Source organism: Lissotriton vulgaris, unplaced genomic scaffold, assembly GCF_964263255.1.
Source record: "Lissotriton vulgaris unplaced genomic scaffold, aLisVul1.2 SCAFFOLD_1545, whole genome shotgun sequence".
Lineage (NCBI taxonomy): Eukaryota > Metazoa > Chordata > Amphibia > Caudata > Salamandridae > Lissotriton > Lissotriton vulgaris.
In genome coordinates this window covers 46,612-71,382 of record NW_028247213.1, presented here as the reverse complement: position 1 = coordinate 71,382, position 24,771 = coordinate 46,612, and the positions used below count along the sequence as shown (strand labels likewise).

The 24,771-nt window shown below is 39.5% G+C and overlaps 16 non-coding genes across 16 annotated transcripts; all 16 read right to left on the bottom strand.

Moving 5' to 3' along the window:
• Positions 1 to 681: 681 nt before the first annotated feature.
• On the bottom strand, positions 682 to 754 carry TRNAV-CAC (transfer RNA valine (anticodon CAC)). The gene has a single exon. It is a non-coding gene; the product is annotated as a tRNA-Val (tRNA).
• A 2,618-nt stretch (positions 755 to 3,372) lies between these two features.
• On the bottom strand, positions 3,373 to 3,445 carry TRNAV-CAC (transfer RNA valine (anticodon CAC)). The gene has a single exon. It is a non-coding gene; the product is annotated as a tRNA-Val (tRNA).
• A 300-nt stretch (positions 3,446 to 3,745) lies between these two features.
• Positions 3,746 to 3,817, bottom strand: TRNAP-UGG (transfer RNA proline (anticodon UGG)). The gene has a single exon. It is a non-coding gene; the product is annotated as a tRNA-Pro (tRNA).
• A 2,124-nt stretch (positions 3,818 to 5,941) lies between these two features.
• TRNAV-CAC (transfer RNA valine (anticodon CAC)) lies at positions 5,942 to 6,014 on the bottom strand. Its single transcript has one exon. It is a non-coding gene; the product is annotated as a tRNA-Val (tRNA).
• Positions 6,015 to 6,314: 300 nt separating this feature from the next.
• Positions 6,315 to 6,386, bottom strand: TRNAP-UGG (transfer RNA proline (anticodon UGG)). The gene has a single exon. It is a non-coding gene; the product is annotated as a tRNA-Pro (tRNA).
• Positions 6,387 to 8,530: 2,144 nt separating this feature from the next.
• TRNAV-CAC (transfer RNA valine (anticodon CAC)) lies at positions 8,531 to 8,603 on the bottom strand. Its single transcript has one exon. It is a non-coding gene; the product is annotated as a tRNA-Val (tRNA).
• A 2,515-nt stretch (positions 8,604 to 11,118) lies between these two features.
• On the bottom strand, positions 11,119 to 11,191 carry TRNAV-CAC (transfer RNA valine (anticodon CAC)). The gene has a single exon. It is a non-coding gene; the product is annotated as a tRNA-Val (tRNA).
• A 2,527-nt stretch (positions 11,192 to 13,718) lies between these two features.
• On the bottom strand, positions 13,719 to 13,791 carry TRNAV-CAC (transfer RNA valine (anticodon CAC)). The gene has a single exon. It is a non-coding gene; the product is annotated as a tRNA-Val (tRNA).
• A 2,505-nt stretch (positions 13,792 to 16,296) lies between these two features.
• Positions 16,297 to 16,369, bottom strand: TRNAV-CAC (transfer RNA valine (anticodon CAC)). Its single transcript has one exon. It is a non-coding gene; the product is annotated as a tRNA-Val (tRNA).
• A 300-nt stretch (positions 16,370 to 16,669) lies between these two features.
• TRNAP-UGG (transfer RNA proline (anticodon UGG)) lies at positions 16,670 to 16,741 on the bottom strand. Its single transcript has one exon. It is a non-coding gene; the product is annotated as a tRNA-Pro (tRNA).
• A 2,270-nt stretch (positions 16,742 to 19,011) lies between these two features.
• Positions 19,012 to 19,084, bottom strand: TRNAV-CAC (transfer RNA valine (anticodon CAC)). The gene has a single exon. It is a non-coding gene; the product is annotated as a tRNA-Val (tRNA).
• Positions 19,085 to 19,384: 300 nt separating this feature from the next.
• TRNAP-UGG (transfer RNA proline (anticodon UGG)) lies at positions 19,385 to 19,456 on the bottom strand. Its single transcript has one exon. It is a non-coding gene; the product is annotated as a tRNA-Pro (tRNA).
• Positions 19,457 to 21,600: 2,144 nt separating this feature from the next.
• TRNAV-CAC (transfer RNA valine (anticodon CAC)) lies at positions 21,601 to 21,673 on the bottom strand. The gene has a single exon. It is a non-coding gene; the product is annotated as a tRNA-Val (tRNA).
• A 300-nt stretch (positions 21,674 to 21,973) lies between these two features.
• Positions 21,974 to 22,045, bottom strand: TRNAP-UGG (transfer RNA proline (anticodon UGG)). The gene has a single exon. It is a non-coding gene; the product is annotated as a tRNA-Pro (tRNA).
• Positions 22,046 to 24,177: 2,132 nt separating this feature from the next.
• On the bottom strand, positions 24,178 to 24,250 carry TRNAV-CAC (transfer RNA valine (anticodon CAC)). Its single transcript has one exon. It is a non-coding gene; the product is annotated as a tRNA-Val (tRNA).
• A 300-nt stretch (positions 24,251 to 24,550) lies between these two features.
• TRNAP-UGG (transfer RNA proline (anticodon UGG)) lies at positions 24,551 to 24,622 on the bottom strand. The gene has a single exon. It is a non-coding gene; the product is annotated as a tRNA-Pro (tRNA).
• Positions 24,623 to 24,771: the final 149 nt, after the last annotated feature.

Here is a 24,771-nt window from a genome sequence, read left to right as displayed (position 1 = left end):
TATTAACGCGCACTGTCAAACATGGGGCTTTCACACGTCAGGTAAACATGATAACCAATATACAACAGAAGCAGATGTAAATTGCTTATCAATGCCGGGATAGAACAGTTGTGAATTGAGTAGAAGAAGGGCCCCTGAATTGATACTTATTATATACAGCCTGTAAGATAGTGAAAAATGCAGGCTAGGAAAGGAGATGCAAATATCAATGTATTAGAAAAATACATAAAGAGGAGTGATTTGCTTTTATTCATTCAAGGCTAGAAAAAATCAACATACTATTGCAAGCATTCATACACCACCAAATAGAAATAAACAATTCTGACATTAAACGTAAAGGTGACGATGCATTTGTATCATCACCTTGAGAAGGGTCACCGAGGAATTGAGCCCAGGGCTTCTGCACTTAAACACCAGAAACACTCCACTAAACTAAGATGCCTGTTGGTGCCAACAATTCCCAAAGTTAATGCATGTTCTAGGTGAGCAATGAACAGAATGCAGGGCTCTTTTCAAAGCGAGGTCTGTGAATCAACAGATACATCCACATGCCAATTACTTTAGTGTTTTTAAGAGAATTCACTTTCTTGGAACGAGTCTGCATGAAACCATCTTCAGGGCCTGGACAATTTCATGGCAAAACGGCACCTCTCAACATTGCAGCCAAGACAATATAACAACTGTTTCTGCCCGGTTTCGAACCGGGGACCTTTCGCGTGTGAGGCGAACGTGATAACCACTACACTACAGAAACAGATGTCTACAGTTGATTCTTCTGTGATGAAACTTCTCAAAACAGGCTATTCCAAGGGCCTCTGGTTTTAGATTTCTTTCATGCAACCTTCCCAGACAGCCCTAGCTGAACGCTTGTATATGCCATGCAAGTTCAGCATTTTTGCAAAATGCTTAAAGAGAAATGTTTCCTATTTGCTCAGGCAGGGCAAGGTTAAAAGCATGAGACTCTAGCAAATATTCATCCACTACTGCAAAGAGAAAATTGATATTGGCTTTGAAATGCATACTTCAATACTACTTTAAAAAAGCACCAATGAAAGGGCTCGTCCGGGATTTGAACCCGGGACCTCTCGCACCCAAAGCATCATACCCCTAGACCAACGAGCCTTCGAAAGGCCCGCACCTCTGAAAAGCTAATACCAGCTCTAAGCACGCAATGAAGATCATGCTGGGGACTTTTTCATGCTTGGTCTGTGAATACACATGAAATTCAGTGTCAACTTACCCTTTCTCAAATGATATCACTATCATTTATAAGTATCCCCTTTTATTTTGTCCCAGCATTGGACACGTCTTACAGGAAGTCAGCACTTATTTATCTATTTCTGCAGTGGCTAGACCCTAAAGAGAAAGAATAAAAAGCTGTTCATAACAACATAAGAAACACATGTTGCATTTTTTCTCAAATGCTTATTCCCTTTGCGCAAATCGGAATGCCAAGCTGAATAACTGGGTCACAGATTCTGGCTAATTATCTTTCCCTTGAATGCAAGTAGCAATAAAAACTGCCTAATGCAGGACTAAAGCATTCCTTGCAAGCCTCTAACATCATAACATAACTGAGCTGCTGGTAGCAAGCTAAGCAATACCTTCCCAAAATGAGAAGTACATGTGCTAATCCGCTCAATCAGCGCTCGATCAGGCTCGATCAGGCGAGATATAGAAAAGGTGGAAAGGGTCCAAATGGCTGTCCCTTCCTTTTTAGGGTGGGTCCTTCTGACTATCATAGGATTGCTTGTACGAGTGGCCAGGGTCAGAGAAAAAACTTTCAACCCTTCTCAGTGTTCTATCCAGAAGCAGGCATTTTCTGTGCCTTTAATTTCAGGCTTTTCCCAGCAGTCTCTGTTCTGCCTATGTAAATTAACAAAAGCAGTGCTTATTCATCACTTACTCTAATGTCCTTACTGTCCAGAAAGCTCTGCCTAAGTATGCTTTTTTTCTTTTTCTGTGAAATTCTAAATGTTTTTTCTGCCCAGTCTATGGCAGTAGAATGCTGCTTATGATGCCACATTTTGTTGAATCACCAAGGTACAACTACAGAGGAATATATGAGTCTGAACGACATGGAACTCTTAGCTAACACATCACAATGTGTGATGCTTGCCAACCAAGCACTAGATTCTGGAGCGCTGATGATCAGAACATTCTGCTCCTGAAGGAAAGGAAAGACAGCTTGATGGAAAATAAAGTCTCAGTTTATATTAACGCTCTCTCTCTCTGAATATCTATCTATCTATCTATCTATCTATCTATCTATCTATCTATCTATCTATCTATCTATCTATCTATCTATCTATCTATCTATCTATCTATCTATCTATCTATCTATCTATCTATCTATCTATCTATCTATCTATCTATCTACTATCTATCTATCTATCTATCTATCTATCTATCTATCTATCTATCTATCTATCTATCTATCTATCTATCTATCTATCTATCTATCTATCTATCTATCTATCTATCTATCTATCTATCTTTATATATGGATACCTGCGTACACATACATATAGATATGCCATGCATTCCTTTAGATTTGTTCCAACCTCTTACCATTTATTTGAGAATCCCTACTTTTCAAGTGACTGCAAATGAAGTCATTTCCGGCACCTTTTGGCCGGTGCAAGGTAACAAAAACACATGCCAACTTTTAATACAAATCATTGGTCTCTTTATTAACGCGCACTGTCAAACATGGGGCTTTCACACGTCAGGTAAACATGATAACCAATACACAACAGAAGCAGATGTAGATTGCTTATCAATGCCAGGATAGAATAGTTGTGAATTGAGTAATAGAAGGGCCCCTGAATTGATACTTATTATATACAGCCTGTAAGATAGTGAAAAATGCAGGCTAGGAAAGGAGATGCAAATATCAATGTATTAGAAAAATACATAAAGAGGAGTGATTTGCTTTTATTCATTCAAGGCTAGAAAAAATCAACATACTATTGCAAGCATTCATACACCACCAAATAGAAATAAACAATTCTGACATTAAACGTAAAGGTGACGATGCATTTGTATCATCACCTTGAGAAGGGTCACCGAGGAATTGAGCCCAGGGCTTCTGCACTTAAACACCAGAAACACTCCACTAAACTAAGATGCCTGTTGGTGCCAACAATTCCCAAAGTTAATGCATGTTCTAGGTGAGCAATGAACAGAATGCAGGGCTCTTATGAAAGCGAGGTCTGTGAATCAACAGATACATCCACATGCCAATTACTTTAGTGTTTTTAAGAGAATTCACTTTCTTGGAATGAGTCTGCATGAAACCATCTTCAGGGCCTGGACAATTTCATGGCAAAACGGCACCTCTCAACATTGCAGCCAAGACAATATAACAACTGTTTCTGCCCGGTTTCGAACCGGGGACCTTTCGCGTGTGAGGCGAACGTGATAACCACTACACTACAGAAACAGATGTCTACAGTTGATTCTTCTGTGATGAAACTTCTCAAAACAGGCTATTCCAAGGGCCTCTGGTTTTAGATTTCTTTCATGCAACCTTCCCAGACAGCCCTAGCTGAACGCTTGTATATGCCATGCAAGTTCAGCATTTTTGCAAAATGCTTAAAGAGAAATGTTTCCTATTTGCTCAGGCAGGGCAAGGTTAAAAGCATGAGACTCTAGCAAATATTCATCCACTACTGCAAAGAGAAAATTGATATTGGCTTTGAAATGCATACTTCAATACTACTTTAAAAAAGCACCAATGAAAGGGCTCGTCCGGGATTTGAACCCGGGACCTCTCGCACCCAAAGCGAGAATCATACCCCTAGACCAACGAGCCTTCGAAAGGCCTGCACCTCTGAAAAGCTAATACCAGCTCTAAGCACGCAATGAAGATCATGCTGGGGACTTTTTCATGCTTGGTCTGTGAATACACATGAAATTCAGTGTCAACTTACCCTTTCTCAAATGATATCACTATCATTTATAAGTGTCCCCTTTTATTTTGTCCCAGCATTGGACACGTCTTACAGGAAGTCAGCACTTATTTATCTATTTCTGCAGTGGCTAGACCCTAAAGAGAAAGAATAAAAAGCTGTTCATAACAACATAAGAAACACATGTTGCATTTTTTCTCAAATGCTTATTCCCTTTGTGCAAATCGGAATGCCAAGCTGAATAACTGGGTCACAGATTCTGGCTAATTATCTTTCCCTTGAATGCAAGTAGCAATAAAAACTGCCTAATGCAGGACTAAAGCATTCCTTGCAAGCCTCTAACATCATAACATAACTGAGCTGCTGGTAGCAAGCTAAGCAATACCTTCCCAAAATGAGAAGTACATGTGCTAATCCGCTCAATCAGGCTCGATCAGGCGAGATATAGAAAAGGTGGAAAGGGTCCAAATGGCTGTCCCTTCCTTTTTAGGGTGGGTCCTTCTGACTATCATAGGATTGCTTGTATAAGTGGCCAGGGTCAGAGAAAAAACTTTCAACCCTTCTCAGTGTTCTATCCAGAAGCAGGCATTTTCTGTGCCTTTAATTTCAGGCTTTTCCCAGCAGTCTCTGTTCTGCCTATGTAAATTAACAAAAGCAGTGCTTATTCATCACTTACTCTAATGTCCTTACTGTCCAGAAAGCTCTGCCTAAGTATGCTTTTTTTCTTTTTCAGTGAAATTCTAAATGTTTTTTCTGCCCAGTCTATGGCAGTAGAATGCTGCTTATGATGCCACATTTTGTTGAATCACCAAGGTACAACTACAGAGGAATATATGAGTCTGAACGACATGGAACTCTTAGCTAACACATCACAATGTGTGATGCTTGCCAACCAAGCACTAGATTCTGGAGCGCTGATGATCAGAACATTCTGCTCCTGAAGGAAAGGAAAGACAGCTTGATGGAAAATAAAGTCTCAGTTTATATTAACGCTCTCTCTCTCCCAATATCTATCTATCTATCTATCTATCTATCTATCTATCTATCTATCTATCTATCTATCTATCTATCTATCTATCTATCTATCTATCTATCTATCTATCTATCTATCTATCTATCTATCTATCTATCTATCTATCTATCTATCTATCTATCATATTGGATACCTGCGTACACATACATATAGATATGCCATGCATTCCTTTAGATTTGTTCCAACCTCTTACCATTTATTTGAGAATCCCTACTTTTCAAGTGACTGCAAATGAAGTCATTTCCGGCACTTTTTGGCCGGTGCAAGGTAACAAAAACACATGCCAACTTTTAATACAAATCATTGGTCTCTTTATTAACGCGCACTGTCAAACATGGGGTTTTCACACGTCAGGTAAACATGATAACCAATACACAACAGAAGCAGATGTAGATTGCTTATCAATGCCAGGATAGAATAGTTGTGAATTGAGTAATAGAAGGGCCCCTGAATTGATACTTATTATATACAGCCTGTAAGATAGTGAAAAATGCAGGCTAGGAAAGGAGATGCAAATATCAATGTATTAGAAAAATACATAAAGAGGAGTGATTTGCTTTTATTCATTCAAGGCTAGAAAAAATCAACATACTATTGCAAGCATTCATACACCACCAAATAGAAATAAACAATTCTGACATTAAACGTAAAGGTGACGATGCATTTGTATCATCACCTTGAGAAGGGTCACCGAGGAATTGAGCCCAGGGCTTCTGCACTTAAACACCAGAAACACTCCACTAAACTAAGATGCCTGTTGGTGCCAACAATTCCCAAAGTTAATGCATGTTCTAGGTGAGCAATGAACAGAATGCAGGGCTCTTATGAAAGCGAGGTCTGTGAATCAACAGATACATCCACATGCCAATTACTTTAGTGTTTTTAAGAGAATTCACTTTCTTGGAATGAGTCTGCATGAGACCATCTTCAGGGCCTGGACAATTTCATGGCAAAATGGCACCTCTCAACATTGCAGCCAAGACAATATAACAACTGTTTCTGCCCGGTTTCGAACCGGGGACCTTTCGCGTGTGAGGCGAACGTGATAACCACTACACTACAGAAACAGATGTCTACAGTTGATTCTTCTGTGATGAAACTTCTCAAAACAGGCTATTCCAAGGGCCTCTGGTTTTAGATTTCTTTCATGCAACCTTCCCAGACAGCCCTAGCTGAACGCTTGTATATGCCATGCAAGTTCAGCATTTTTGCAAAATGCTTAAAGAGAAATGTTTCCTATTTGCTCAGGCAGGGCAAGGTTAAAAGCATGAGACTCTAGCAAATATTCATCCACTACTGCAAAGAGAAAATTGATATTGGCTTTGAAATGCATACTTCAATACTACTTTAAAAAAGCACCAATGAAAGGGCTCGTCCGGGATTTGAACCCGGGACCTCTCGCACCCAAAGCGAGAATCATACCCCTAGACCAACGAGCCTTCGAAAGGCCTGCACCTCTGAAAAGCTAATACCAGCTCTAAGCACGCAATGAAGATCATGCTGGGGACTTTTTCATGCTTGGTCTGTGAATACACATGAAATTCAGTGTCAACTTACCCTTTCTCAAATGATATCACTATCATTTATAAGTGTCCCCTTTTATTTTGTCCCAGCATTGGACACGTCTTACAGGAAGTCAGCACTTATTTATCTATTTCTGCAGTGGCTAGACCCTAAAGAGAAAGAATAAAAAGCTGTTCATAACAACATAAGAAACACATGTTGCATTTTTTCTCAAATGCTTATTCCCTTTGTGCAAATCGGAATGCCAAGCTGAATAACTGGGTCACAGATTCTGGCTAATTATCTTTCCCTTGAATGCAAGTAGCAATAAAAACTGCCTAATGCAGGACTAAAGCATTCCTTGCAAGCCTCTAACATCATAACATAACTGAGCTGCTGGTAGCAAGCTAAGCAATACCTTCCCAAAATGAGAAGTACATGTGCTAATCCGCTCAATCAGGCTCGATCAGGCGAGATATAGAAAAGGTGGAAAGGGTCCAAATGGCTGTCCCTTCCTTTTTAGGGTGGGTCCTTCTGACTATCATAGGATTGCTTGTATAAGTGGCCAGGGTCAGAGAAAAAACTTTCAACCCTTCTCAGTGTTCTATCCAGAAGCAGGCATTTTCTGTGCCTTTAATTTCAGGCTTTTCCCAGCAGTCTCTGTTCTGCCTATGTAAATTAACAAAAGCAGTGCTTATTCATCACTTACTCTAATGTCCTTACTGTCCAGAAAGCTCTGCCTAAGTATGCTTTTTTTCTTTTTCAGTGAAATTCTAAATGTTTTTTCTGTCCAGTCTATGGCAGTAGAATGCTGCTTATGATGCCACATTTTGTTGAATCACCAAGGTACAACTACAGAGGAATATATGAGTCTGAACGACATGGAACTCTTAGCTAACACATCACAATGTGTGATGCTTGCCAACCAAGCACTAGATTCTGGAGCGCTGATGATCAGAACATTCTGCTCCTGAAGGAAAGGAAAGACAGCTTGATGGAAAATAAAGTCTCAGTTTATATTAACGCTCTCTCTCTCCCAATATCTATCTATCTATCTATCTATCTATCTATCTATCTATCTATCTATCTATCTATCTATCTATCTATCTATCTATCTATCTATCTATCTATCTATCTATCTATCTATCTATCTATCTATCTATCTATCTATCTATCTATCTATCTATCTATCTATCTATCTATCTTTATATATGGATACCTGCGTACACATACATATAGATATGCCATGCATTCCTTTAGATTTGTTCCAACCTCTTACCATTTATTTGAGAATCCCTACTTTTCAAGTGACTGCAAATGAAGTCATTTCCGGCACTTTTTGGCCGGTGCAAGGTAACAAAAACACATGCCAACTTTTAATACAAATCATTGGTCTCTTTATTAACGCGCACTGTCAAACATGGGGTTTTCACACGTCAGGTAAACATGATAACCAATACACAACAGAAGCAGATGTAGATTGCTTATCAATGCCAGGATAGAATAGTTGTGAATTGAGTAATAGAAGGGCCCCTGAATTGATACTTATTATATACAGCCTGTAAGATAGTGAAAAATGCAGGCTAGGAAAGGAGATGCAAATATCAATGTATTAGAAAAATACATAAAGAGGAGTGATTTGCTTTTATTCATTCAAGGCTAGAAAAAATCAACATACTATTGCAAGCATTCATACACCACCAAATAGAAATAAACAATTCTGACATTAAACGTAAAGGTGACGATGCATTTGTATCATCACCTTGAGAAGGGTCACCGAGGAATTGAGCCCAGGGCTTCTGCACTTAAACACCAGAAACACTCCACTAAACTAAGATGCCTGTTGGTGCCAACAATTCCCAAAGTTAATGCATGTTCTAGGTGAGCAATGAACAGAATGCAGGGCTCTTATGAAAGCGAGGTCTGTGAATCAACAGATACATCCACATGCCAATTACTTTAGTGTTTTTAAGAGAATTCACTTTCTTGGAACGAGTCTGCATGAAACCATCTTCAGGGCCTGGACAATTTCATGGCAAAACGGCACCTCTCAACATTGCAGCCAAGACAATATAACAACTGTTTCTGCCCGGTTTCGAACCGGGGACCTTTCGCGTGTGAGGCAAACGTGATAACCACTACACTACAGAAACAGATGTCTACAGTTGATTCTTCTGTGATGAAAGTTCTCAAAACAGGCTATTCCAAGGGCCTCTGGTTTTAGATTTCTTTCATGCAACCTTCCCAGACAGCCCTAGCTGAACGCTTGTATATGCCATGCAAGTTCAGCATTTTTGCAAAATGCTTAAAGAGAAATGTTTCCTATTTGCTCAGGCAGGGCAAGGTTAAAAGCATGAGACTCTAGCAAATATTCATCCACTACTGCAAAGAGAAAATTGATATTGGCTTTGAAATGCATACTTCAATACTACTTTAAAAAAGCACCAATGAAAGGGATCGTCCGGGATTTGAACCCGGGACCTCTCGCACCCAAAGCGAGAATCATACCCCTAGACCAACGAGCCTTCGAAAGACCCTCACCTCTGAAAAGCTAATACCAGCTCTAAGCACGCAATGAAGATCATGCTGGGGACTTTTTCATGCTTGGTCTGTGAATACACATGAAATTCAGTGTCAACTTACCCTTTCTCAAATGATATCACTATCATTTATAAGTGTCCCCTTTTATTTTGTCCCAGCATTGGACACGTCTTACAGGAAGTCAGCACTTATTTATCTATTTCTGCAGTGGCTAGACCCTAAAGAGAAAGAATAAAAAGCTGTTCATAACAACATAAGAAACACATGTTGCATTTTTTCTCAAATGCTTATTCCCTTTGTGCAAATCGGAATGCCAAGCTGAATAACTGGGTCACAGATTCTGGCTAATTATCTTTCCCTTGAATGCAAGTAGCAATAAAAACTGCCTAATGCAGGACTAAAGCATTCCTTGCAAGCCTCTAACATCATAACATAACTGAGCTGCTGGTAGCAAGCTAAGCAATACCTTCCCAAAATGAGAAGTACATGTGCTAATCCGCTCAATCAGCGCTCGATCAGGCTCGATCAGGCGAGATATAGAAAAGGTGGAAAGGGTCCAAATGGCTGTCCCTTCCTTTTTAGGGTGGGTCCTTCTGACTATCATAGGATTGCTTGTATAAGTGGCCAGGGTCAGAGAAAAAACTTTCAACCCTTCTCAGTGTTCTATCCAGAAGCAGGCATTTTCTGTGCCTTTAATTTCAGGCTTTTCCCAGCAGTCTCTGTTCTGCCTATGTAAATTAACAAAAGCAGTGCTTATTCATCACTTACTCTAATGTCCTTACTGTCCAGAAAGCTCTGCCTAAGTATGCTTTTTTTCTTTTTCAGTGAAATTCTAAATTTTTTTTCTGCCCAGTCTATGGCAGTAGAATGCTGCTTATGATGCCACATTTTGTTGAATCACCAAGGTACAACTACAGAGGAATATATGAGTCTGAACGACATGGAACTCTTAGCTAACACATCACAATGTGTGATGCTTGCCAACCAAGCACTAGATTCTGGAGCGCTGATGATCAGAACATTCTGCTCCTGAAGGAAAGGAAAGACAGCTTGATGGAAAATAAAGTCTCAGTTTATATTAACGCTCTCTCTCTCCCAATATCTATCTATCTATCTATCTATCTATCTATCTATCTATCTATCTATCTATCTATCTATCTATCTATCTATCTATCTATCTATCTATCTATCTATCTATCTATCTATCTATCTATCTATCTATCTATCTATCTATCTATCTATCTATCTATCTTTATATATGGATACCTGCGTACACATACATATAGATATGCCATGCATTCCTTTAGATTTGTTCCAACCTCTTACCATTTATTTGAGAATCCCTACTTTTCAAGTGACTGCAAATGAAGTCATTTCCGGCACTTTTTGGCCGGTGCAAGGTAACAAAAACACATGACAACTTTTAATAAAAATCATTGGTCTCTTTATTAACGCGCACTGTCAAACATGGGGCTTTCACACGTCAGGTAAACATGATAACCAATATACAACAGAAGCAGATGTAAATTGCTTATCAATGCCGGGATAGAACAGTTGTGAATTGAGTAGAAGAAGGGCCCCTGAATTGATACTTATTATATACAGCCTGTAAGATAGTGAAAAATGCAGGCTAGGAAAGGAGATGCAAATATCAATGTATTAGAAAAATACATAAAGAGGAGTGATTTGCTTTTATTCATTCAAGGCTAGAAAAAATCAACATACTATTGCAAGCATTCATACACCACCAAATAGAAATAAACAATTCTGACATTAAACGTAAAGGTGACGATGCATTTGTATCATCACCTTGAGAAGGGTCACCGAGGAATTGAGCCCAGGGCTTCTGCACTTAAACACCAGAAACACTCCACTAAACTAAGATGCCTGTTGGTGCCAACAATTCCCAAAGTTAATGCATGTTCTAGGTGAGCAATGAACAGAATGCAGGGCTCTTTTCAAAGCGAGGTCTGTGAATCAACAGATACATCCACATGCCAATTACTTTAGTGTTTTTAAGAGAATTCACTTTCTTGGAACGAGTCTGCATGAAACCATCTTCAGGGCCTGGACAATTTCATGGCAAAACGGCACCTCTCAACATTGCAGCCAAGACAATATAACAACTGTTTCTGCCCGGTTTCGAACCGGGGACCTTTCGCGTGTGAGGCAAACGTGATAACCACTACACTACAGAAACAGATGTCTACAGTTGATTCTTCTGTGATGAAAGTTCTCAAAACAGGCTATTCCAAGGGCCTCTGGTTTTAGATTTCTTTCATGCAACCTTCCCAGACAGCCCTAGCTGAACGCTTGTATATGCCATGCAAGTTCAGCATTTTTGCAAAATGCTTAAAGAGAAATGTTTCCTATTTGCTCAGGCAGGGCAAGGTTAAAAGCATGAGACTCTAGCAAATATTCATCCACTACTGCAAAGAGAAAATTGATATTGGCTTTGAAATGCATACTTCAATACTACTTTAAAAAAGCACCAATGAAAGGGATCGTCCGGGATTTGAACCCGGGACCTCTCGCACCCAAAGCGAGAATCATACCCCTAGACCAACGAGCCTTCGAAAGACCCTCACCTCTGAAAAGCTAATACCAGCTCTAAGCACGCAATGAAGATCATGCTGGGGACTTTTTCATGCTTGGTCTGTGAATACACATGAAATTCAGTGTCAACTTACCCTTTCTCAAATGATATCACTATCATTTATAAGTGTCCCCTTTTATTTTGTCCCAGCATTGGACACGTCTTACAGGAAGTCAGCACTTATTTATCTATTTCTGCAGTGGCTAGACCCTAAAGAGAAAGAATAAAAAGCTGTTCATAACAACATAAGAAACACATGTTGCATTTTTTCTCAAATGCTTATTCCCTTTGTGCAAATCGGAATGCCAAGCTGAATAACTGGGCCACATATTCTGGCTAATTATCTTTCCCTTGAATGCAAGTAGCAATAAAAACTGCCTAATGCAGGACTAAAGCATTCCTTGCAAGCCTCTAACATCATAACATAACTGAGCTGCTGGTAGCAAGCTAAGCAATACCTTCCAAAAATGAGAAGTACATGTGCTAATCCGCTCAATCAGCGCTCGATCAGGCTCGATCAGGCGAGATATAGAAAAGGTGGAAAGGGTCCAAATGGCTGTCCCTTCCTTTTTAGGGTGGGTCCTTCTGACTATCATAGGATTGCTTGTAAGAGTGGCCAGGGTCAGAGAAAAAACTTTCAACCCTTCTTAGTGTTCTATCCAGAAGCAGGCATTTTCTGTGCCTTTAATTTCAGGCTTTTCCCAGCAGTCTCTGTTCTGCCTATGTAAATTAACAAAAGCAGTGCTTATTCATCACTTACTCTAATGTCCTTACTGTCCAGAAAGCTCTGCCTAAGTATGCTTTTTTTCTTTTTCAGTGAAATTCTAAATGTTTTTTCTGCCCAGTCTATGGCAGTAGAATGCTGCTTATGATGCCACATTTTGTTGAATCACCAAGGTACAACTACAGAGGAATATATGAGTCTGAACGACATGGAACTCTTAGCTAACACATCACAATGTGTGATGCTTGCCAACCAAGCACTAGATTCTGGAGCGCTGATGATCAGAACATTCTGCTCCTGAAGGAAAGGAAAGACAGCTTGATGGAAAATAAAGTCTCAGTTTATATTAACGCTCTCTCTCTCCCAATATCTATCTATCTATCTATCTATCTATCTATCTATCTATCTATCTATCTATCTATCTATCTATCTATCTATCTATCTATCTATCTATCTATCTATCTATCTATCTATCTATCTATCTATCTATCTATCTATCTATCTATCTATCTATCTATCTATCTATCTATCTTTATATATGGATACCTGCGTACACATACATATAGATATGCCATGCATTCCTTTAGATTTGTTCCAACCTCTTACCATTTATTTGAGAATCCCTACTTTTCAAGTGACTGCAAATGAAGTCATTTCCGGCACTTTTTGGCCGGTGCAAGGTAACAAAAACACATGCCAACTTTTAATACAAATCATTGGTCTCTTTATTAACGCGCACTGTCAAACATGGGGCTTTCACACGTCAGGTAAACATGATAACCAATACACAACAGAAGCAGATGTAGATTGCTTATCAATGCCAGGATAGAATAGTTGTGAATTGAGTAATAGAAGGGCCCCTGAATTGATACTTATTATATACAGCCTGTAAGATAGTGAAAAATGCAGGCTAGGAAAGGAGATGCAAATATCAATGTATTAGAAAAATACATAAAGAGGAGTGATTTGCTTTTATTAATTCAAGGCTAGAAAAAATCAACATACTATTGCAAGCATTCATACACCACCAAATAGAAATAAACAATTCTGACATTAAACGTAAAGGTGACGATGCATTTGTATCATCACCTTGAGAAGGGTCACCGAGGAATTGAGCCCAGGGCTTCTGCACTTAAACACCAGAAACACTCCACTAAACTAAGATGCCTGTTGGTGCCAACAATTCCCAAAGTTAATGCATGTTCTAGGTGAGCAATGAACAGAATGCAGGGCTCTTATGAAAGCGAGGTCTGTGAATCAACAGATACATCCACATGCCAATTACTTTAGTGTTTTTAAGAGAATTCACTTTCTTGGAATGAGTCTGCATGAAACCATCTTCAGGGCCTGGACAATTTCATGGCAAAACGGCACCTCTCAACATTGCAGCCAAGACAATATAACAACTGTTTCTGCCCGGTTTCGAACCGGGGACCTTTCGCGTGTGAGGCGAACGTGATAACCACTACACTACAGAAACAGATGTCTACAGTTGATTCTTCTGTGATGAAACTTCTCAAAACAGGCTATTCCAAGGGCCTCTGGTTTTAGATTTCTTTCATGCAACCTTCCCAGACAGCCCTAGCTGAACGCTTGTATATGCCATGCAAGTTCAGCATTTTTGCAAAATGCTTAAAGAGAAATGTTTCCTATTTGCTCAGGCAGGGCAAGGTTAAAAGCATGAGACTCTAGCAAATATTCATCCACTACTGCAAAGAGAAAATTGATATTGGCTTTGAAATGCATACTTCAATACTACTTTAAAAAAGCACCAATGAAAGGGCTTGTCCGGGATTTGAACCCGGAACCTCTCGCACCCAAAGCGAGAATCATACCCCTAGACCAACGAGCCTTCGAAAGGCCCACACCTCTGAAAAGCTAATACCAGCTCTAAGCACGCAATGAAGATCATGCTGGGGACTTTTTCATGCTTGGTCTGTGAATACACATGAAATTCAGTGTCAACTTACCCTTTCTCAAATGATATCACTATCATTTATAAGTGTCCCCTTTTATTTTGTCCCAGCATTGGACACGTCTTACAGGAAGTCAGCACTTATTTATCTATTTCTGCAGTGGCTAGACCCTAAAGAGAAAGAATAAAAAGCTGTTCATAACAACATAAGAAACACATGTTGCATTTTTTCTCAAATGCTTATTCCCTTTGTGCAAATCGGAATGCCAAGCTGAATAACTGGGTCACAGATTCTGGCTAATTATCTTTCCCTTGAATGCAAGTAGCAATAAAAACTGCCTAATGCAGGACTAAAGCATTCCTTGCAAGCCTCTAACATCATAACATAACTGAGCTGCTGGTAGCAAGCTAAGCAATACCTTCCCAAAATGAAAAGTACATGTGCTAATTCGCTCAATCAGCGCTCGATCAGGCTCGATCAGGCGAGATATAGAAAAGGTGGAAAGGGTCCAAATGGCTGTCCCTTCCTTTTTAGGGTGGGTCCTTCTGACTATCATAGGATTGCTTGTACGAGTGGCCAGGGTCAGAGAAAAAACTTTCAACCCTTCTCAGTGTTCTATCCAGAAGCAGGCATTTTCTGTGCCTTTAATTTCAGGCTTTTCCCAGCAGTCTCTGTTCTGCCTATGTAAATTAACAAAAGCAGTGCTTATTCATCACTTACTCTAATGTCCTTACTGTCCAGAAAGCTCTGCCTAAGTATGCTTTTTTTCTTTTTCAGTGAAATTCTAAATGTTTTTTCTGCCCAGTCTATGGCAGTAGAATGCTGCTTATGATGCCACATTTTGTTGAATCACCAAGGTACAACTACAGAGGAATATATGAGTCTGAACGACATGGAACTCTTAGCTAACACATCACAATGTGTGATGCTTGCCAACCAAGCACTAGATTCTGGAGCGCTGATGATCAGAACATTCTGCTCCTGAAGGAAAGGAAAGACAGCTTGATGGAAAATAAAGTCTCAGTTTATATTAACGCTCTCTCTCTCCCAATATCTATCTATCTATCTATCTATCTATCTATCTATCTATCTATCTATCTATCTATCTATCTATCTATCTATCTATCTATCTATCTATCTATCTATCTATCTATCTATCTATCTATCTATCTATCTATCTATCTATCTATCTATCTATATATGGATACCTGCGTACACATACATATAGATATGCCATGCATTCCTTTAGATTTGTTCCAACCTCTTACCATTTATTTGAGAATCCCTACTTTTCAAGTGACTGCAAATGAAGTCATTTCCGGCACTTTTTGGCCGGTGCAAGGTAACAAAAACACATGACAACTTTTAATAAAAATCATTGGTCTCTTTATTAACGCGCACTGTCAAACATGGGGCTTTCACACGTCAGGTAAACATGATAACCAATATACAACAGAAGCAGATGTAGATTGCTTATCAATGCCGGGATAGAACAGTTGTGAATTGAGTAGAAGAAGGGCCCCTGAATTGATACTTATTATATACAGCCTGTAAGATAGTGAAAAATGCAGGCTAGGAAAGGAGATGCAAATATCAATGTATTAGAAAAATACATAAAGAGGAGTGATTTGCTTTTATTCATTCAAGGCTAGAAAAAATCAACATACTATTGCAAGCATTCATACACCACCAAATAGAAATAAACAATTCTGACATTAAACGTAAAGGTGACGATGCATTTGTATCATCACCTTGAGAAGGGTCACCGAGGAATTGAGCCCAGGGCTTCTGCACTTAAACACCAGAAACACTCCACTAAACTAAGATGCCTGTTGGAGCCAACAATTCCCAAAGTTAATGCATGTTCTAGGTGAGCAATGAACAGAATGCAGGGCTCTTTTCAAAGCGAGGTCTGTGAATCAACAGATACATCCACATGCCAATTACTTTAGTGTTTTTAAGAGAATTCACTTTCTTGGAATGAGTCTGCATGAAACCATCTTCAGGGCCTGGACAATTTCATGGCAAAACGGCACCTCTCAACATTGCAGCCAAGACAATATAACAACTGTTTCTGCCCGGTTTCGAACCGGGGACCTTTCGCGTGTGAGGCGAACGTGATAACCACTACACTACAGAAACAGATGTCTACAGTTGATTCTTCTGTGATGAAACTTCTCAAAACAGGCTATTCCAAGGGCCTCTGGTTTTAGATTTCTTTCATGCAACCTTCCCAGACAGCCCTAGCTGAACGCTTGTATATGCCATGCAAGTTCAGCATTTTTGCAAAATGCTTAAAGAGAAATGTTTCCTATTTGCTCAGGCAGGGCAAGGTTAAAAGCATGAGACTCTAGCAAATATTCATCCACTACTGCAAAGAGAAAATTGATATTGGCTTTGAAATGCATACTTCAATACTACTTTAAAAAAGCACCAATGAAAGGGCTCGTCCGGGATTTGAACCCGGGACCTCTCGCACCCAAAGCGAGAATCATACCCCTAGACCAACGAGCCTTCGAAAGGCCCGCACCTCTGAAAAGCTAATACCAGCTCTAAGCACGCAATGAAGATCATGCTGGGGACTTTTTCATGCTTGGTCTGTGAATACACATGAAATTCAGTGTCAACTTACCCTTTCTCAAATGATATCACTATCATTTATAAGTATCCCCTTTTATTTTGTCCCAGCATTGGACACGTCTTACAGGAAGTCAGCACTTATTTATCTATTTCTGCAGTGGCTAGACCCTAAAGAGAAAGAATAAAAAGCTGTTCATAACAACATAAGAAACACATGTTGCATTTTTTCTCAAATGCTTATTCCCTTTGCGCAAATCGGAATGCCAAGCTGAATAACTGGGTCACAGATTCTGGCTAATTATCTTTCCCTTGAATGCAAGTAGCAATAAAAACTGCCTAATGCAGGACTAAAGCATTCCTTGCAAGCCTCTAACATCATAACATAACTGAGCTGCTGGTAGCAAGCTAAGCAATACCTTCCCAAAATGAGAAGTACATGTGCTAATCCGCTCAATCAGCGCTCGATCAGGCTCGATCAGGCGAGATATAGAAAAGGTGGAAAGGGTCCAAATGGCTGTCCCTTCCTTTTTAGGGTGGGTCCTTCTGACTATCATAGGATTGCTTGTACGAGTGGCCAGGGTCAGAGAAAAAACTTTCAACCCTTCTCAGTGTTCTATCCAGAAGCAGGCATTTTCTGTGCCTTTAATTTCAGGCTTTTCCCAGCAGTCTCTGTTCTGCCTATGTAAATTAACAAAAGCAGTGCTTATTCATCACTTACTCTAATGTCCTTACTGTCCAGAAAGCTCTGCCTAAGTATGCTTTTTTTCTTTTTCTGTGAAATTCTAAATGTTTTTTCTGCCCAGTCTATGGCAGTAGAATGCTGCTTATGATGCCACATTTTGTTGAATCACCAAGGTACAACTACAGAGGAATATATGAGTCTGAACGACATGGAACTCTTAGCTAACACATCACAATGTGTGATGCTTGCCAACCAAGCACTAGATTCTGGAGCGCTGATGATCAGAACATTCTGCTCCTGAAGGAAAGGAAAGACAGCTTGATGGAAAATAAAGTCTCAGTTTATATTAACGCTCTCTCTCTCTGAATATCTATCTATCTATCTATCTATCTATCTATCTATCTATCTATCTATCTATCTATCTATCTATCTATCTATCTATCTATCTATCTATCTATCTATCTATCTATCTATCTATCGATCTATCTATCTATCTATCTATCTATCTATCTATCTATCTATCTATCTACTATCTATCTATCTATCTATCTATCTATCTATCTATCTATCTATCTATCTATCTATCTATCTATCTATCTATCTATCTATCTATCTATCTATCTATCTATCTATCTATCTATCTATCTTTATATATGGATACCTGCGTACACATACATATAGATATGCCATGCATTCCTTTAGATTTGTTCCAACCTCTTACCATTTATTTGAGAATCCCTACTTTTCAAGTGACTGCAAATGAAGTCATTTCCGGCACCTTTTGGCCGGTGCAAGGTAACAAAAACACATGCCAACTTTTAATACAAATCATTGGTCTCTTTATTAACGCGCACTGTCAAACATGGGGCTTTCACACGTCAGGTAAACATGATAACCAATACACAACAGAAGCAGATGTAGATTGCTTATCAATGCCAGGATAGAATAGTTGTGAATTGAGTAATAGAAGGGCCCCTGAATTGATACTTATTATATACAGCCTGTAAGATAGTGAAAAATGCAGGCTAGGAAAGGAGATGCAAATATCAATGTATTAGAAAAATACATAAAGAGGAGTGATTTGCTTTTATTCATTCAAGGCTAGAAAAAATCAACATACTATTGCAAGCATTCATACACCACCAAATAGAAATAAACAATTCTGACATTAAACGTAAAGGTGACGATGCATTTGTATCATCACCTTGAGAAGGGTCACCGAGGAATTGAGCCCAGGGCTTCTGCACTTAAACACCAGAAACACTCCACTAAACTAAGATGCCTGTTGGTGCCAACAATTCCCAAAGTTAATGCATGTTCTAGGTGAGCAATGAACAGAATGCAGGGCTCTTATGAAAGCGAGGTCTGTGAATCAACAGATACATCCACATGCCAATTACTTTAGTGTTTTTAAGAGAATTCACTTTCTTGGAATGAGTCTGCATGAAACCATCTTCAGGGCCTGGACAATTTCATGGCAAAACGGCACCTCTCAACATTGCAGCCAAGACAATATAACAACTGTTTCTGCCCGGTTTCGAACCGGGGACCTTTCGCGTGTGAGGCGAACGTGATAACCACTACACTACAGAAACAGATGTCTACAGTTGATTCTTCTGTGATGAAACTTCTCAAAACAGGCTATTCCAAGGGCCTCTGGTTTTAGATTTCTTTCATGCAACCTTCCCAGACAGCCCTAGCTGAACGCTTGTATATGCCATGCAAGTTCAGCATTTTTGCAAAATGCTTAAAGAGAAATGTTTCCTATTTGCTCAGGCAGGGCAAGGTTAAAAGCATGAGACTCTAGCAAATATTCATCCACTACTGCAAAGAGAAAATTGATATTGGCTTTGAAATGCATACTTCAATACTACTTTAAAAAAGCACCAATGAAAGGGCTCGTCCGGGATTTGAACCCGGGACCTCTCGCACCCAAAGCGAGAATCATACCCCTAGACCAACGAGCCTTCGAAAGGCCTGCACCTCTGAAAAGCTAATACCAGCTCTAAGCACGCAATGAAGATCATGCTGGGGACTTTTTCATGCTTGGTCTGTGAATACACATGAAATTCAGTGTCAACTTACCCTTTCTCAAATGATATCACTATCATTTATAAGTGTCCCCTTTTATTTTGTCCCAGCATTGGACACGTCTTACAGGAAGTCAGCACTTATTTATCTATTTCTGCAGTGGCTAGACCCTAAAGAGAAAGAATAAAAAGCTGTTCATAACAACATAAGAAACACATGTTGCATTTTTTCTCAAATGCTTATTCCCTTTGTGCAAATCGGAATGCCAAGCTGAATAACTGGGTCACAGATTCTGGCTAATTATCTTTCCCTTGAATGCAAGTAGCAATAAAAACTGCCTAATGCAGGACTAAAGCATTCCTTGCAAGCCTCTAACATCATAACATAACTGAGCTGCTGGTAGCAAGCTAAGCAATACCTTCCCAAAATGAGAAGTACATGTGCTAATCCGCTCAATCAGGCTCGATCAGGCGAGATATAGAAAAGGTGGAAAGGGTCCAAATGGCTGTCCCTTCCTTTTTAGGGTGGGTCCTTCTGACTATCATAGGATTGCTTGTATAAGTGGCCAGGGTCAGAGAAAAAACTTTCAACCCTTCTCAGTGTTCTATCCAGAAGCAGGCATTTTCTGTGCCTTTAATTTCAGGCTTTTCCCAGCAGTCTCTGTTCTGCCTATGTAAATTAACAAAAGCAGTGCTTATTCATCACTTACTCTAATGTCCTTACTGTCCAGAAAGCTCTGCCTAAGTATGCTTTTTTTCTTTTTCAGTGAAATTCTAAATGTTTTTTCTGCCCAGTCTATGGCAGTAGAATGCTGCTTATGATGCCACATTTTGTTGAATCACCAAGGTACAACTACAGAGGAATATATGAGTCTGAACGACATGGAACTCTTAGCTAACACATCACAATGTGTGATGCTTGCCAACCAAGCACTAGATTCTGGAGCGCTGATGATCAGAACATTCTGCTCCTGAAGGAAAGGAAAGACAGCTTGATGGAAAATAAAGTCTCAGTTTATATTAACGCTCTCTCTCTCCCAATATCTATCTATCTATCTATCTATCTATCTATCTATCTATCTATCTATCTATCTATCTATCTATCTATCTATCTATCTATCTATCTATCTATCTATCTATCTATCTATCTATCTATCTATCTATCTATCTATCTATCTATCTATCTATCTATCTATCTATCTATCTTTATATATGGATACCTGCGTACACATACATATAGATATGCCATGCATTCCTTTAGATTTGTTCCAACCTCTTACCATTTATTTGAGAATCCCTACTTTTCAAGTGACTGCAAATGAAGTCATTTCCGGCACTTTTTGGCCGGTGCAAGGTAACAAAAACACATGCCAACTTTTAATACAAATCATTGGTCTCTTTATTAACGCGCACTGTCAAACATGGGGTTTTCACACGTCAGGTAAACATGATAACCAATACACAACAGAAGCAGATGTAGATTGCTTATCAATGCCAGGATAGAATAGTTGTGAATTGAGTAATAGAAGGGCCCCTGAATTGATACTTATTATATACAGCCTGTAAGATAGTGAAAAATGCAGGCTAGGAAAGGAGATGCAAATATCAATGTATTAGAAAAATACATAAAGAGGAGTGATTTGCTTTTATTCATTCAAGGCTAGAAAAAATCAACATACTATTGCAAGCATTCATACACCACCAAATAGAAATAAACAATTCTGACATTAAACGTAAAGGTGACGATGCATTTGTATCATCACCTTGAGAAGGGTCACCGAGGAATTGAGCCCAGGGCTTCTGCACTTAAACACCAGAAACACTCCACTAAACTAAGATGCCTGTTGGTGCCAACAATTCCCAAAGTTAATGCATGTTCTAGGTGAGCAATGAACAGAATGCAGGGCTCTTATGAAAGCGAGGTCTGTGAATCAACAGATACATCCACATGCCAATTACTTTAGTGTTTTTAAGAGAATTCACTTTCTTGGAATGAGTCTGCATGAGACCATCTTCAGGGCCTGGACAATTTCATGGCAAAATGGCACCTCTCAACATTGCAGCCAAGACAATATAACAACTGTTTCTGCCCGGTTTCGAACCGGGGACCTTTCGCGTGTGAGGCGAACGTGATAACCACTACACTACAGAAACAGATGTCTACAGTTGATTCTTCTGTGATGAAACTTCTCAAAACAGGCTATTCCAAGGGCCTCTGGTTTTAGATTTCTTTCATGCAACCTTCCCAGACAGCCCTAGCTGAACGCTTGTATATGCCATGCAAGTTCAGCATTTTTGCAAAATGCTTAAAGAGAAATGTTTCCTATTTGCTCAGGCAGGGCAAGGTTAAAAGCATGAGACTCTAGCAAATATTCATCCACTACTGCAAAGAGAAAATTGATATTGGCTTTGAAATGCATACTTCAATACTACTTTAAAAAAGCACCAATGAAAGGGCTCGTCCGGGATTTGAACCCGGGACCTCTCGCACCCAAAGCGAGAATCATACCCCTAGACCAACGAGCCTTCGAAAGGCCTGCACCTCTGAAAAGCTAATACCAGCTCTAAGCACGCAATGAAGATCATGCTGGGGACTTTTTCATGCTTGGTCTGTGAATACACATGAAATTCAGTGTCAACTTACCCTTTCTCAAATGATATCACTATCATTTATAAGTGTCCCCTTTTATTTTGTCCCAGCATTGGACACGTCTTACAGGAAGTCAGCACTTATTTATCTATTTCTGCAGTGGCTAGACCCTAAAGAGAAAGAATAAAAAGCTGTTCATAACAACATAAGAAACACATGTTGCATTTTTTCTCAAATGCTTATTCCCTTTGTGCAAATCGGAATGCCAAGCTGAATAACTGGGTCACAGATTCTGGCTAATTATCTTTCCCTTGAATGCAAGTAGCAATAAAAACTGCCTAATGCAGGACTAAAGCATTCCTTGCAAGCCTCTAACATCATAACATAACTGAGCTGCTGGTAGCAAGCTAAGCAATACCTTCCCAAAATGAGAAGTACATGTGCTAATCCGCTCAATCAGGCTCGATCAGGCGAGATATAGAAAAGGTGGAAAGGGTCCAAATGGCTGTCCCTTCCTTTTTAGGGTGGGTCCTTCTGACTATCATAGGATTGCTTGTATAAGTGGCCAGGGTCAGAGAAAAAACTTTCAACCCTTCTCAGTGTTCTATCCAGAAGCAGGCATTTTCTGTGCCTTTAATTTCAGGCTTTTCCCAGCAGTCTCTGTTCTGCCTATGTAAATTAACAAAAGCAGTGCTTATTCATCACTTACTCTAATGTCCTTACTGTCCAGAAAGCTCTGCCTAAGTATGCTTTTTTTCTTTTTCAGTGAAATTCTAAATGTTTTTTCTGTCCAGTCTATGGCAGTAGAATGCTGCTTATGATGCCACATTTTGTTGAATCACCAAGGTACAACTACAGAGGAATATATGAGTCTGAACGACATGGAACTCTTAGCTAACACATCACAATGTGTGATGCTTGCCAACCAAGCACTAGATTCTGGAGCGCTGATGATCAGAACATTCTGCTCCTGAAGGAAAGGAAAGACAGCTTGATGGAAAATAAAGTCTCAGTTTATATTAACGCTCTCTCTCTCCCAATATCTATCTATCTATCTATCTATCTATCTATCTATCTATCTATCTATCTATCTATCTATCTATCTATCTATCTATCTATCTATCTATCTATCTATCTATCTATCTATCTATCTATCTATCTATCTATCTATCTATCTATCTATCTATCTATCTTTATATATGGATACCTGCGTACACATACATATAGATATGCCATGCATTCCTTTAGATTTGTTCCAACCTCTTACCATTTATTTGAGAATCCCTACTTTTCAAGTGACTGCAAATGAAGTCATTTCCGGCACTTTTTGGCCGGTGCAAGGTAACAAAAACACATGCCAACTTTTAATACAAATCATTGGTCTCTTTATTAACGCGCACTGTCAAACATGGGGTTTTCACACGTCAGGTAAACATGATAACCAATACACAACAGAAGCAGATGTAGATTGCTTATCAATGCCAGGATAGAATAGTTGTGAATTGAGTAATAGAAGGGCCCCTGAATTGATACTTATTATATACAGCCTGTAAGATAGTGAAAAATGCAGGCTAGGAAAGGAGATGCAAATATCAATGTATTAGAAAAATACATAAAGAGGAGTGATTTGCTTTTATTCATTCAAGGCTAGAAAAAATCAACATACTATTGCAAGCATTCATACACCACCAAATAGAAATAAACAATTCTGACATTAAACGTAAAGGTGACGATGCATTTGTATCATCACCTTGAGAAGGGTCACCGAGGAATTGAGCCCAGGGCTTCTGCACTTAAACACCAGAAACACTCCACTAAACTAAGATGCCTGTTGGTGCCAACAATTCCCAAAGTTAATGCATGTTCTAGGTGAGCAATGAACAGAATGCAGGGCTCTTATGAAAGCGAGGTCTGTGAATCAACAGATACATCCACATGCCAATTACTTTAGTGTTTTTAAGAGAATTCACTTTCTTGGAATGAGTCTGCATGAAACCATCTTCAGGGCCTGGACAATTTCATGGCAAAACGGCACCTCTCAACATTGCAGCCAAGACAATATAACAACTGTTTCTGCCCGGTTTCGAACCGGGGACCTTTCGCGTGTGAGGCGAACGTGATAACCACTACACTACAGAAACAGATGTCTACAGTTGATTCTTCTGTGATGAAACTTCTCAAAACAGGCTATTCCAAGGGCCTCTGGTTTTAGATTTCTTTCATGCAACCTTCCCAGACAGCCCTAGCTGAACGCTTGTATATGCCATGCAAGTTCAGCATTTTTGCAAAATGCTTAAAGAGAAATGTTTCCTATTTGCTCAGGCAGGGCAAGGTTAAAAGCATGAGACTCTAGCAAATATTCATCCACTACTGCAAAGAGAAAATTGATATTGGCTTTGAAATGCATACTTCAATACTACTTTAAAAAAGCACCAATGAAAGGGCTCGTCCGGGATTTGAACCCGGGACCTCTCGCACCCAAAGCGAGAATCATACCCCTAGACCAACGAGCCTTCGAAAGGCCTGCACCTCTGAAAAGCTAATACCAGCTCTAAGCACGCAATGAAGATCATGCTGGGGACTTTTTCATGCTTGGTCTGTGAATACACATGAAATTCAGTGTCAACTTACCCTTTCTCAAATGATATCACTATCATTTATA